The sequence below is a fragment of the Micrasema longulum genome, unplaced genomic scaffold (assembly GCF_059751315.1).
Source record: "Micrasema longulum isolate JH-2025_06_02 unplaced genomic scaffold, ASM5975131v1 h1tg000045l, whole genome shotgun sequence".
In the NCBI taxonomy this organism is placed as follows: Eukaryota; Metazoa; Arthropoda; class Insecta; order Trichoptera; family Brachycentridae; genus Micrasema; species Micrasema longulum.
In genome coordinates this window covers 1,843,209-1,856,025 of record NW_028277252.1, presented here as the reverse complement: position 1 = coordinate 1,856,025, position 12,817 = coordinate 1,843,209, and the positions used below count along the sequence as shown (strand labels likewise).

Below are 12,817 nucleotides of genomic sequence, written 5' to 3'. Positions count from 1 at the left end.
TGCGGAAAAACAATGTATGATAGGTGCCCTAATGTCGAAATTAGAGCAGAATGCAAGGCTGAGTTAAGCATTATCGACAAAATTAAGAAAGGTCTTTTGCGATGGTTCGGTCATGTGGAGCGAATGAATGATGAAAGAACGGCTAAAAAGATTTATGATGCGAATGTGTCTGGTTGTAGAAGTCGAGGAAGGCCGAGAAAGACATGGCATGATCAAGTACAACAAATTCTTGAAAGTGGTCATGTGAAAAGTCGGAATAATCGACGTGCGTGCATGAGAAGATGTATGAATGTGAAGGAAGCAAAGGAAGTGTGCCAGGACAGAGTGGTGTGGCGTTCTATCCTCTCTGCCTACCCCTCTGGGGAAATGGCGTGATGGTTAGTTAGTTAGTTAGTTAACATAGTCTAATATATATTTAAAACACAATATTTACATCTATACTTATTCTAACATTATTTATCACTATTATACACTTGATATCCTAATTTATAATATTCACTGTTTCATATGTACATTTTCAATAATTATATTCACTATTTACACTATATATTACCTAATATTTTTCACATACATACTTTTTACATTTAATTTTAAATGTATTTACATTTATTTCATTTTTTATGCTTACTGGCATTTTCTCAAATAGTTGAATTCCCTTGTACATAAGGCAGTTCTGGGACATTGCTTTTGATTTCTTTTCCAGTCTTATATTTTTAGATCCTCTTGTTGCATAGTTATGAAAGAACTCGTTATTTTTTAGTTTATTTTGAAAATATCTCTTAACTATTCCTTTAGAACAATTTTGTTTATTTCATTAGCAACATTGAATTTGATTCTTTGATCAATTGTCATGATCTCTAGAAGTTGAATCATTTTCTTAACTTTTGTTCGTCTCCCACATCTTAATATTATCCTCATCGCTTTGTTTTGTATTATTTGGAGTCTCTTTAGATCCCCTTCATTACTTAAATATAAAATACTGGAGCAATAATCAATGTGGGGAGACAATTTGAGATAATGGAAATAGGAACAGAAAAAATGGTTATATTTTCAATAAGATTTAGACACATTGCGTTCTTCAGGTGGTACACGTGAGAAAAATGGAAAACGAATACATTTAAAAACTATTAAGACTAATATATCAATAAATAAATTTAAAGCAAATTTAAAGAATTTTTTTGAACCCGTGTAAAAACTGCATTCTATATTAATTAGTATTTACGTATTATTGTTTTCTGTTTTTCTTTTCACATCCTATAAGTTTTTATTTTATCATGTACTCATGTATTTAAAATTATATAAAATCTAATAAATAAATTACTATAACAGTGTAAGTCACTCTCTAAGCACAAGAGCTAGTCTCTTTTTTTTTAGAGTTACAGTTATAACATTTACTAGATGAATAAAAGTAGATTTGGAGGAGAATGAAAATATATGTACCATTTATGAAAATATATTGATTAATAAAAAAAATATTTTAAAAAATAGAGAATCGGGTTGTGGCCCTGTGGCTAGTGTCTCGGACTCGCGGACCAAAGGTCCGTGGTTCGAATCCTACTCTACCCCAACTTGATTCCAATTTGCTAATAGGGAGTTATTTACAACTCGTTGAAAATGGCTCTCAAAATTAAATATTTGGGTAAATCATAAGAACGCAAATATTTATTTTAAAAAATAAAAAAATATATATAAATAAATATTTATGGTTAATATCACTGAATAGGTATTTAATATATCTGTGGTTTATCAACTAATGGTATTTAATATAGGTATCTGTGGTTAATATACAAATTTTGACAAAGATTTTTCACTTACACCGACAACGACGATTATTAGTATTGCGGATAACTTATATAGCGCCATTTTCGTAATATAATATGTCAAGGGCGCATTACAATGTGATTCTATAAATAAATATATTTAATTTTAACTGGCTTCAATTTGTAATTTAAGTCAAACCGTTTACTTTGTTAACATACTACGGATTTATTTAAATGATTTAGAGAACAAGTTGGTTTTTTCGGAAACATTATCTCACTCTCACAGTTTCGCACTTCTGCTGTGAGAGAATTCCATGCCATAGGACTTGCGACCGCAAATGTGCGTTCACTGAATTTAGCGCACTGTTTGCGTAGAGGTATAACAACTTTTCCTCTCACCGTAAACGTAGTTTATTTATTTATTAAAGGAAATCGTCTATGTGTACAATTTATAGGGTTTAAATATCACAATAAAAGAATAGTTTAAAATATAAAAAAATAGAAAAGAAGCATTGACAAACATAAGGGACATCAAGACAAGATCTAGACTATTTATTTAGTGCTCGTATGTCAGCTCGTTCATAAGACGTATGTCAGGTCGTTCATCTGGAATGCATAGTTCCCTTAGTTATTTCGGAGCAGAGTTGTGCAGTGACGATTGTGTAGGTTAAATTTTGAACGTATTCCAAATCCAAAGTCTTCTGATTATAATAATAAAAATACGCACTTATATATTTTTCATTTCACTTTTATTTATAATTTTTACCAGCGACCGGGTTTCGTCGTGACCGACATCGTAAGACTGGTTTAATTATGGTGTAATAATGTAAAAACTCGTAAAATCATAAATTGAAGTGAAATAAAATTACATACCTATTTTATTATTATAATTTAAATGTAGTACCACCAAGAAAGTTTTTGTATTTTGATTTTACATGTGGGTGGATCAAGGGAAAAATTGGAACGTAAAACCCTATATAAAATTAGATTTTCATGTAAAATATAATCACGTTTTAATTATTTTTTTTATTCTGACAAATACATACATGTTACAAAAATATATAATTATAACGTATCCCAGACTCTATGAGGCCAAAGACTCTGTGTTGAAATGGGATCCAACATAATGGAAAGTGGAAGCACGTAAGAAAGCAATAAATAATAGCAAAATAAAAATTAAATATCATTACATAAACCTACATATATTTCAAGAAACATTTGGACAACACGCTGAATAGTATATAAATTTATGCAATATCTCGCAGCAGTCTCCTGCATTGGTCTCTTCCCTTAGACAAAATCCACACTTTTTTTTTGAAGAATGCAATATTAGCGTTCTTATAATTTACCCAAATATTTCAATTTTGCTGGCCATTTTCAACGAGTTGTAAATAACTTACTATTAGAAAATGGAAACCAAGTTAGGGTAGAGTGGGGTCTGAGCCTCAGGCCTCTGGCCCGTGATTCCGCAACACTAGCCACGGGACCACAACCCGATTCGCATACTCTTTCTGAAAATGGCTTTCGTTTTGGAGAACTTAATGTGTTCATCCAGGGCATTGAACACTCTTGGGGCCATAAAAGAAAAATTCCTCTGAACAAACGTCGTACGTGTTTTTGGAATTAATTTTTTAAATGACTTGTATTGTAAGTACAAATTAATGATCATTTTTTGTAGATTACCTATAAAAAAAATCACCGCTCGCGACTTACGGGCGGATGTGGAAAAATAAGAAATAAAAACTAATTATGAATAGGTACTGATTTAAAATACTATTAACTATATGGGCCTCACTTATAAACCTGGTATAAAGTTACGCCTAGGTATAGTGGTATAAAATGATGGGAATACGATCCTTAAGAATGGTATTTGATTTATTTTGTTTTATTTATATTGTTTATCGTGTTTTAGTTGCAATTATGAGCCTATTTTTTCTCTTAAAACCGACAAATGTATGAGTTTATTCTTTAATTTGATTGTAATTCTTTTATTTTTTGTAAATTCGATTATTTTAAACTATTTTGTCTTGTTTTGATATATTTTTTTTAACATGAAAACTATTAACACATTGGATCCCGGAGCCGTTCAAACACGTGATTATATAACCATGCCCGGTCCCGTGTTTTCACGTGGTTTACCAGCTGTCTAATAAAGTGCATTTTATTGAAATCTAGTGACTTTTATTAGTACTTTTTCGCTGCTGGTAAACCACGTGAAAACACGGGACCGGGACACAACGCGTGGTTATTGTAATTACGTGTTTACACGGCTCCGGAATACAAAGCACAAAAATAGGAGTGAGGCCCTGTATATGTGCGAATATTGCAATGCGCAATGTGGCTCTCCATAAAGGACAATGTTGGCAAAACTATCATACAAAAATGACTTATTTAATTATTTCAAATAAATCTGAGAAGTTTCAATTGATTTAATGTAGTATTTTCATAATTATGACACTTTTTAGAAACCCTTCACAAAGCATGAAATTTCACAAAAATGGGCCGGGCACAGGGTAAATTCTATGTGTATTCGGCCGGTACTCAAAGTGTCAAATATCTAATATGTTCATTATGATATATATGTGTCCCATATTATACCTGTACATTTTTAATTACAATTACATGTCTGAGCACCCGTTGACAAACTATTAGGTGACGGTTAATCGGGACGAATATTTTTAATATTTCATGCTTTTTTTAACGTAAAAATATTATAATAAAAACATGTATATTTTGTTAGAGACTCCATAAAAAATATACACAAACAATCTTGATAAATTAAAACTAAAGAAATTTTTTAAAATTCAACGAAGCTATGGAACATCATTTAAGATATGTATCTATAGGTACAAGTCATTAAGACATACAGTTTCAGTTAGAAATTAATAATATTCAATTCTATCCTGGAATTTTCCTTGACTAATCGACCATTTAAACAGAGAATGTAAGAATAATTGCAAGTAAAGTTGTTATAGGAGATATAGGGTAGAGTGGAGTAGAATTGGTTAGTACGGTGGGGTAGGGGCGACCCTGATTGACCCCATTCACCCCTAATGAGATATTGTGCTTACAGGGGCGAACCGGTATATTTTTCATTTTTCCTTTGGTTGACATGGGACTACAGAAACGAACCCGAAAGATGTAGCTCAGTGTTAAACTTTACTTAGATTGATCGGAATAGGGATTCACTCGGAGCAGGGGAATAATATGCAGCAACAGCAGCTTCAGAGAGATTCCTTTCATCCTTTGATTTGGTTCCGTATTTTTATAAAAATATGCTAGGCAATGATAAGATAATATTGCAGCGAGATATTGCATACTATTAAGCGTGTTATCCAGATGTTTATTGAAATATGTGTTTATTCAATAATGTTTAAGTTTTATTATTGCTATTATTTAGTAATGTACATGCTTCTAATTTCTACTATATTGTATCCCAACTCAACACAGGGCTTTTGGCCTCATAATGTTTGGGATACGTTATTTTTAAAAAAAATAATATATACGAGATTTGTTCAGATTTTTATTTTTTATTTTTAAAGCAATAACCCGCCAAGCCTCTATTTTGAGGCTTGTCAGTAGGGGGGATAGAGGGGATATGGAAGGAGGTAATGAAAAGTACACCACAACACCCAGACCAATTGAGAAAAAAATCTTTCTTGGAGTTTTTTTGTAACTGGCGGGAATTGAACCCGCGACGCCAGTTTCACAGATAGCCCTCTACCTAACTGCGTCTGTCTAATATAACAGAAAATTTTCAGCTGTATTCATTGTTTACTATGTCTGTGGCAGCCGCTAAGGTAAAACGTGTTTTCAAGAGCTGGGCGATTTTCGTTTGTTAAAAAAATGGATAGAAGAATATGTATCAAATTTTCTGTAAAAAATGAAAACAAGTGTAACAAAGTGAGGGAATAGTTAACAAAAGCCTATAGTGCGTCTGCTATGAGTAAAACAAGAGTTTACGAGGGGTATAAGCGTTTCCAAGATGGCCGTGAAGACGTTGAAGATGACCAACGGCCCGGACGCCCCAGCACATCAACAACCGATGAAAACGTAGAAAAAGTTAATGAAATGGTTATGAACGATCACCGAATCACAATCCAAGTAGTCGTTGATGATGATGGCATATCGATTGGCTCATGCCATGAAATTTTTTCGAATGTTTTGGGTATGAAACGCGTGGCAGCAAAATTTGTTCCAAAATTGTTTTTCTATTTTAAACAAAAACAGCGGCGAATGGAAGTTGCTCAGGTGTCACTAAATGAAGTCAACGACGTTGCAGAATTACTGAAACGTGTTATAACAGGTGAAGAAACATGGGTGTACGGATATGACGTCGAAACTAAGTCAAGTCAATCGTCCCAGTGAAGGCATTCTGGATCTCCAAGAGGAAAATCACCGAGCACGCCGAACACGTCTAACATTAGCGGCTGCCACAGACAAAGCAAACAATGAATACAGCAAAAAAATAGAAAACTTCAGGAGCATTTATGCCAACGTAACAAAAAAATTACAATCGGACTCTCCAATTGCGCGAAATTTGGAAATTCCTGGTATTTTCTGAACAAACCTCATATGTATTTGTATGAATAGAAAATAAAAGGAAAAAAAAAAAAAACAAAAAACAGCCAATGACACAATGGTCATAAGCCCTGAAAATGCCTAGACTTCTATATTCCCTTTGCAAAAATGTTTTCCCTCTCCGTTGCAAAAAAAATAGGTTAAAAACAAATAATTAAACAAATAAAACCTGTACGTAGCACGAGTAAAAAATAAACATTTTGTATTCTGAATATTTTTTCCTGTGAAAAAAAATCTGTGTGGTTTTCCATTCTTTCCTCCGCGCTCCGACCCTGGTCGCGACTCAATGTTCGTCATTTGCGTTCCGCCCGGTCCCGGCCGGGGTACATTTGTCATTTGCCTGCATTGTCCGCTGGGGCGGCGCTGATTGCTGATTCTTCGACAATATCACGTGATTGCCCTTTAATATCCTGCAACTTCGGCTGTCAAGAGGCAAGACGGAGTCCCTGCGTACTGCCTACAGCCCACGGCCCACTGACGGAAGTGCCGGGATTTAGTTAACAGTTGCTGGATTTACCAAGAATTAGAAAACTATCAGTTTTGCACTGCTATCCCGCGAATCAAAAAACTAATCCCCCCTTTACAATGCCTGTATAGGAGCAACATGTATAAAATTAGAGATTCAAATAACAAAAATTGAAACAAACCAATCACAGGTTACCTAACATTTCCCATTCACATTGTACGTAAATTTTATTTAAATTTTTAGACAAATTAAGATAACTTTTACTAATGTTAGCTAATACATTTTTTTATGCTACCGGTTTCGAGACGTACCCGTCTTTTGTCACGTCACTCTCTACACCAACATGCAAATGCTAAAACACGCATACACCTTTACCATCACCGTAGTAAACATTGTATTTTTGAAAAAAAAAATGTAAATTACATGCAGATTTATTGGAAAATGCAATCACCACCGTGTCCGAACATACACTAAAACATATGTTAATAATATTTAATGGTATGTTAGAGAATGGGTGGGAGGGGGGTTTAAGAAGGCAAGGGGCAAGGAGGTTGAAAGTTGATAAAAAAGCGAGCTGTATTTAAAATAGATTTTATTATTAATTAGCGGGATGTTATTTTTAAATAGTCCTTTTTTATTGTTTGAAATCGGTAGACATAGAAAAAGGGTAAGTATATTAATTTTTACTTACAAAAGTTAAAATGCTTGACCACTAAGTTAATGCTTCATACATAAAGAAGTTAACTCTGTTTACTTCTCATTGTGATCGGGGCCCCTGAGCTAAAACAGGAAACTATTGAGTTTTGAAAATAGGTGCTAAAGAAGCATATATTATTGGGTGTGCGGTTGTTTAACTTTGTAAGGGATGTTGAAAAAGAAAGAAACCTCCGGTGACAACTGTCACTAAGCGGAGGCGAAACGGCTAGCCAGTATTTATGTTATAGATGCCTCCCGTTAGCCTCAACCACGCTTGCCTACTTTACAAGGCAACATGTTCTCGGAGTCCTAGACGACCACGGTTGACAGTTCGTCGGTAGTTTGGGTGTGCACATGACAGTTAGATGCGGACTGAAGGGGCTTGTAAACACCTCCTAGAGAGCGGGCATGTAAATAATCCACAAATTCCATATTTATTTCTAAAGGTGTTATTTGAAATTGCCTTTCCTAGTGGTCAAAATTGGTGCAGTGGTTAAGACGCTTGAATTCACACCCAAGGTTCCAGGTTCGATTTCCTGTGAGAACACAAAAATTTTAAAATGTGATTTTTCTCAAGCCTAGGTGTATTGTGCTTGGGCCTCCGGGTATGTTGTAGTGCAAAAAAAAACAGAAAAAAAAAATTGAAACCTTTTTTTATAAACCAGCTAATTAGTATGTTGATGTGTTATTTCCACTGAAAAACCTTAAAAATACGATCGCCAGATTTGACAGTCACCAGATTCGACACCATACAAATGGTCGCTTTCGATTAGCAAGTATGCACTCGGTCAATCGTCATCATCATCATTCCCTTTCCGCACCTAATGGCGCATAAGGCACTGCGTTGGTACACCAATCGCAGCGTATCTTGTTATTTTTTTTGTTTTTCTGTTGTTGATTAGTCTTACGCTTCAGGTATCAGTCCAGGCATAATGAAATATTCTGGTGTGAAAACACCGTTTTAAATAAATATTTCATGTCAACCATGTCGAAAATCGAACCCGAGACTTCTTGCATGTTAGGCAAATGAGCTGACCATTAGACCACGAGGCTGACTTTTATAAATTTATGCTTAATTTATAAATGTATTTAAAGTAGACTGCATGCTTAAATGATTAAGATATAATAAACCCATCGTAATTATTAAAATCAAGTATTTCATTTAAATGAAAATATTCCGATAAAATTTTATTTATTATTAGTTTGGTGCGATCTAGATATTGTTAATTTTTGTATAAAAATAATATTGATTACGCATCGATACAAATTAAATCGAGTAAAGTTAAGTTAATCGAGTAAAGTTCAGCTGGCAGGTAATATTTTATATTACTTTAAAATAATGACAGTACCAACAGATATTCTAAATACTAGTAAGTCTCACCGAACCGATCGCTCTTTCGCTGAATTGATCACGAAAAATAACATCGCTCGTCTAAAATCATCCAATTAAAAGTTGTCCCGCGCTGGATACGTTTAACACTCCGCGTAATTGGGTGTAGACCGGCTTAATGGCCGTGATATTAGGCGGCTGATAGCTCCTACATTGTCATATTTTTTAACAATCAATCGGAGTTTCCGCCCTCCCGCCCTTCCCCGCCTCCCCGCCCCGCCGCCGGATTAATTAATTCCCGTAGCAATAACCGCCCGCGCCCGGCCGATGCGATGTGTCCGCGGAGAACTTTTCATTAATACCCCCCTCGCACCTCCGCGCACCAAATTACCAGACTGCGCCAAAACATAAAAGCTCATCCATAAATTAAGAGATAGGAGAGCGTAGGGTACAAAATTAATCAAATAATCTACATAACACAAGAGGAGTGCTCCCCTCTCTCCTCTTCGTGCCGCTCCTCTCAGTCGTTCCTCCTTCCCCTCCCGGCGGCCGCACATGGCTATGTTGACGGGGTGCCTCTCTTCTCCGCTCCTCCGCTCCCCGGCGCCTCAGTCGCGTCCCGTCCGTTCAGCGGGAAGTTTGTCGCCGGCGCTGTCTGTTTTCTGTCCGCGCTTCGCGATTTCTCCGCGTCACCGTTACGCATTTCGCATCGCACACGTGTCTTCGCGAGAAGTTATTTTTCTGTTCAATTTGTGTTTATTTTGTCCGCGGAATCGTTCGTTTCCTCGGATACTGTGTCGCTCGAGTTCGTAATTCAAACTAGATCGAAACTGGCCGTTGGTGTGTGAGCCGACTCGCTCTTGGCAGCCGCGGACGGTTTTTCAGTTTATTTTGTGTTATTTAATTTATTATTTGTTGGTTTGTTTATGTTTTGTTGAGTGTTCACCGCCGGTCTGCGAAGGAAGTTGTACGGGCGGCGGGCAGCAGGGATAGTCCACCTTGACAATAGGTAAACATTTTTAACTTTCCGTGTACCGGTGCCGCCTCCCCGTATGCTCGTAAAGGGCCCCGTTTCATTAGGAGCCTTCAGTGTCCTCGCAGGACCCATAACACGGGCCCAATCACAGAGAATGGCTGACACTTCCATTTAACGATATTCAATATCGATAAAAATGATTAAATTACCTCTACCGTAGCTCTGTTTACTTTATAAGGTGCAATCTCCCAATTTCTCGTCATGTTTGTGTTATACCGTGTCGTAAAAATATTTTTCTCGCAACATCTTATCTATGAAGTATAATATACAAACATAACATCCGACCTATCTACGGCGAGCGCTGTTCCAGCTCCGCTACCCACACGCCATTCACCTGAGCAATATTTTGTACAATCCGTACCGTATTCTCGTCGGCTTTGCCATTAGCAAATTACATACGACTGTTTTTCGGCAAACAACTTCATAAAATTCTAATTTATCATAATTTTAAAAAAAGTATATTTCAATTCACTATAATAAATAATAATAAACACAAAACATAACACATGTTTACTTTTTTTACAAAAATGTCAATCTACTTGAAAAAGTTTTCAAAAGTACATCTATGATCAAACTAATAGTTTTAAAAATGGACTTAATATCTATGTTTTAAAGTTGTTTTATTCTACAACAATGTAATATATCGAGGCTTTACTGCCATAATTCATTAACTTATTAAAACAAATTTCGAGATAATCGCATTTAAAGATTTTTTTCTTTTAACGCATTATTTCTCTCACAATTTTATTCTATTTTCTTTATTCTTCGCATAACATAAAATTTGTAATCAAAATCTTGCACCTATATTGAAAAATATTTGAAATATTTAAAGACTGTTGACTTGATGTATTCTTTCAGCATAGCCTCGATATGATAGTATTAATAAGCGTAAGATTAATCGCCTTATCTTTCGTGTGCAATTCGAGTGTCATTACGTGAATAGTGAAATAATGACCATGATGAATAAGAATGCATTCGTAAGATATTGAATAAACGAATCGGATCATCAGCATTAAAATCAATGCAAATTATTATGGAAAACCGTCGAATGAATATTAACTAAAATAAAGTTAAAAAAATAATTTTATTGGTGCGTAAATTAATAATGAAATTAAATAATTCGCCGCTTACGATAAAATGGCGCTATGTATACTGGCCAATATATTATTACATAAAATACGACTGTTTTAAATATATGATAAAATTATGCAATGGTTAGGTACTGCATTGAATTTCAAAACATTTAACACCTGGTTGTCAAATAACCATGATAATCTGTCATTTATTTTAGAATCATTGTTGCTAAAATATTTTTTATGCAATTACATACCTCTTGTAAAAAAATTATAATCTATCATATAAGTTATTACGGGTATTTTTAATGGATAGTTTTCAGCTGTTTGATCTATTTATTTGAGAATGAGTTAACATTTAAAAAATAAACCCAAATAAATATGAACCGCCCAAGTAAGTTTGTGAATAACAAAAAAGTTTTCCATACTCAAGACACATATTTTCAATTAATTAAATGTGTTCTCCCCAAAACGCAGAAACCCGAATGAGGACACGAATTTACTTTTCAACTCAAACTTAAAACCGGATTGTGGCCCCGTGGTAGTCACGCGCACCCGAGGAGTAAGAGTGAGATATTTACAACTCGTTGAAAACGGCACCAATTTTTTTGTAAAATGGTAAATTACAAGACCACAAATTTTTGTTTCAAAAGTTAAGTTAAAAAGCGGTAGTTTAAAAAGTCAATTGTTTTACTTAAATATTAATTCAAAATTAAATTATTATTCATGCAATTACTTTGTAAAGCGGCCTTAAGGTATTATATGCCGAAAATAACGCTAGATAAGTTATCCATAATAATAATAATAAATTGTTTAATTTATTTTACGTACATGTATATAAACATTTCTTAGTTTAGTATAAAGCTTAATATTCTAGCAAAGTATAGATTTTCAGTTACTCGTAATTATTCAGTTTATACATGAAAGAAATAAGCTAAATTAAAAAAAGCTTCTTGGGTGGGTTCTCTAGAACGATCAAATTGACGGAAATGAAGTTGATTTTTAATAGGTTATCGTAATGACATGTTTTAAAATAGTTCATATAGGTAAGTAGGTGTTTTATAGCGCAAAGTTTTATTAAAGTCATTGCTTTTTTGGCTTGGTAAAAATATTTTCAGTAAATAAATTATTAGTTAATCGAATTGAATTTGTCTTTTTTTATTACATCCACCACCAATATTTATTAGATTATAATTATTCATTATTTCGAATACATTTAATCAAATTCTCATAAACAAACCCAATCAAATTTTAAAAAAAAAATGTTGGTTTTGGGCACTAACTATGAAATATTCGAGCTCCTGGCTTCATATTAAAAATAGAATATAATTACACGTTTTTTATTAATGTAAAATTATGTGTAATAGGTACCTAGTACTGCATGAGTAAAAGTTATAACGAAAATGAAATTTTACAAAATATTAGTTAAAAATATATTCACACTATTTACGTATTATTTTTAATATATTGTTACCGTCTTGCAACGTGTATGCTATTTTTTCTATCTTATTCTGTATTTTTAGTTTAATATAATACGACATTATTCCAAAAAATTATCCATTTTTATCGAGAACACCGATATCTAAATATAGGTATAAATATACCTTGACGAATCCAATTAAGACGGAACCACCCCTTAATTATTTCAATTTGTTTAACACTCGGCGGGTAGGTACTGGCGTTCTCTTTTAGGGATGTTGGGATTTTTTGTTGAACACTTTCTGCAAGGTTGCCACATTTCCCATTTTATTGTAATATCGGGTCTCAAGTCTGGCAATGCAGCGGGAAGAGGACTATTGTACCCGCTTTACCTGAGCGGACCCTTGCGATATTTCTGATGTCCTGATATTTTAATATTTCTTATATGTATTAAAG

At 34.2% G+C, this 12,817-nt stretch overlaps 1 protein-coding gene across 1 annotated transcript in view; it reads left to right on the top strand.

The window, feature by feature from the left end:
- The first annotated feature begins 9,443 nt into the window (after positions 1-9,443).
- LOC148285244 (LIM domain transcription factor LMO4) overlaps positions 9,444-12,817 on the top strand; it is a 431,295-nt gene continuing 427,921 nt past the window's right edge. Inside the window, exon 1 of the mRNA XM_088228372.1 lies at positions 9,444-9,842. The gene's annotated coding sequence lies outside the window, so the exon portion shown is untranslated. The remainder of the gene's footprint in view (positions 9,843-12,817) is intronic.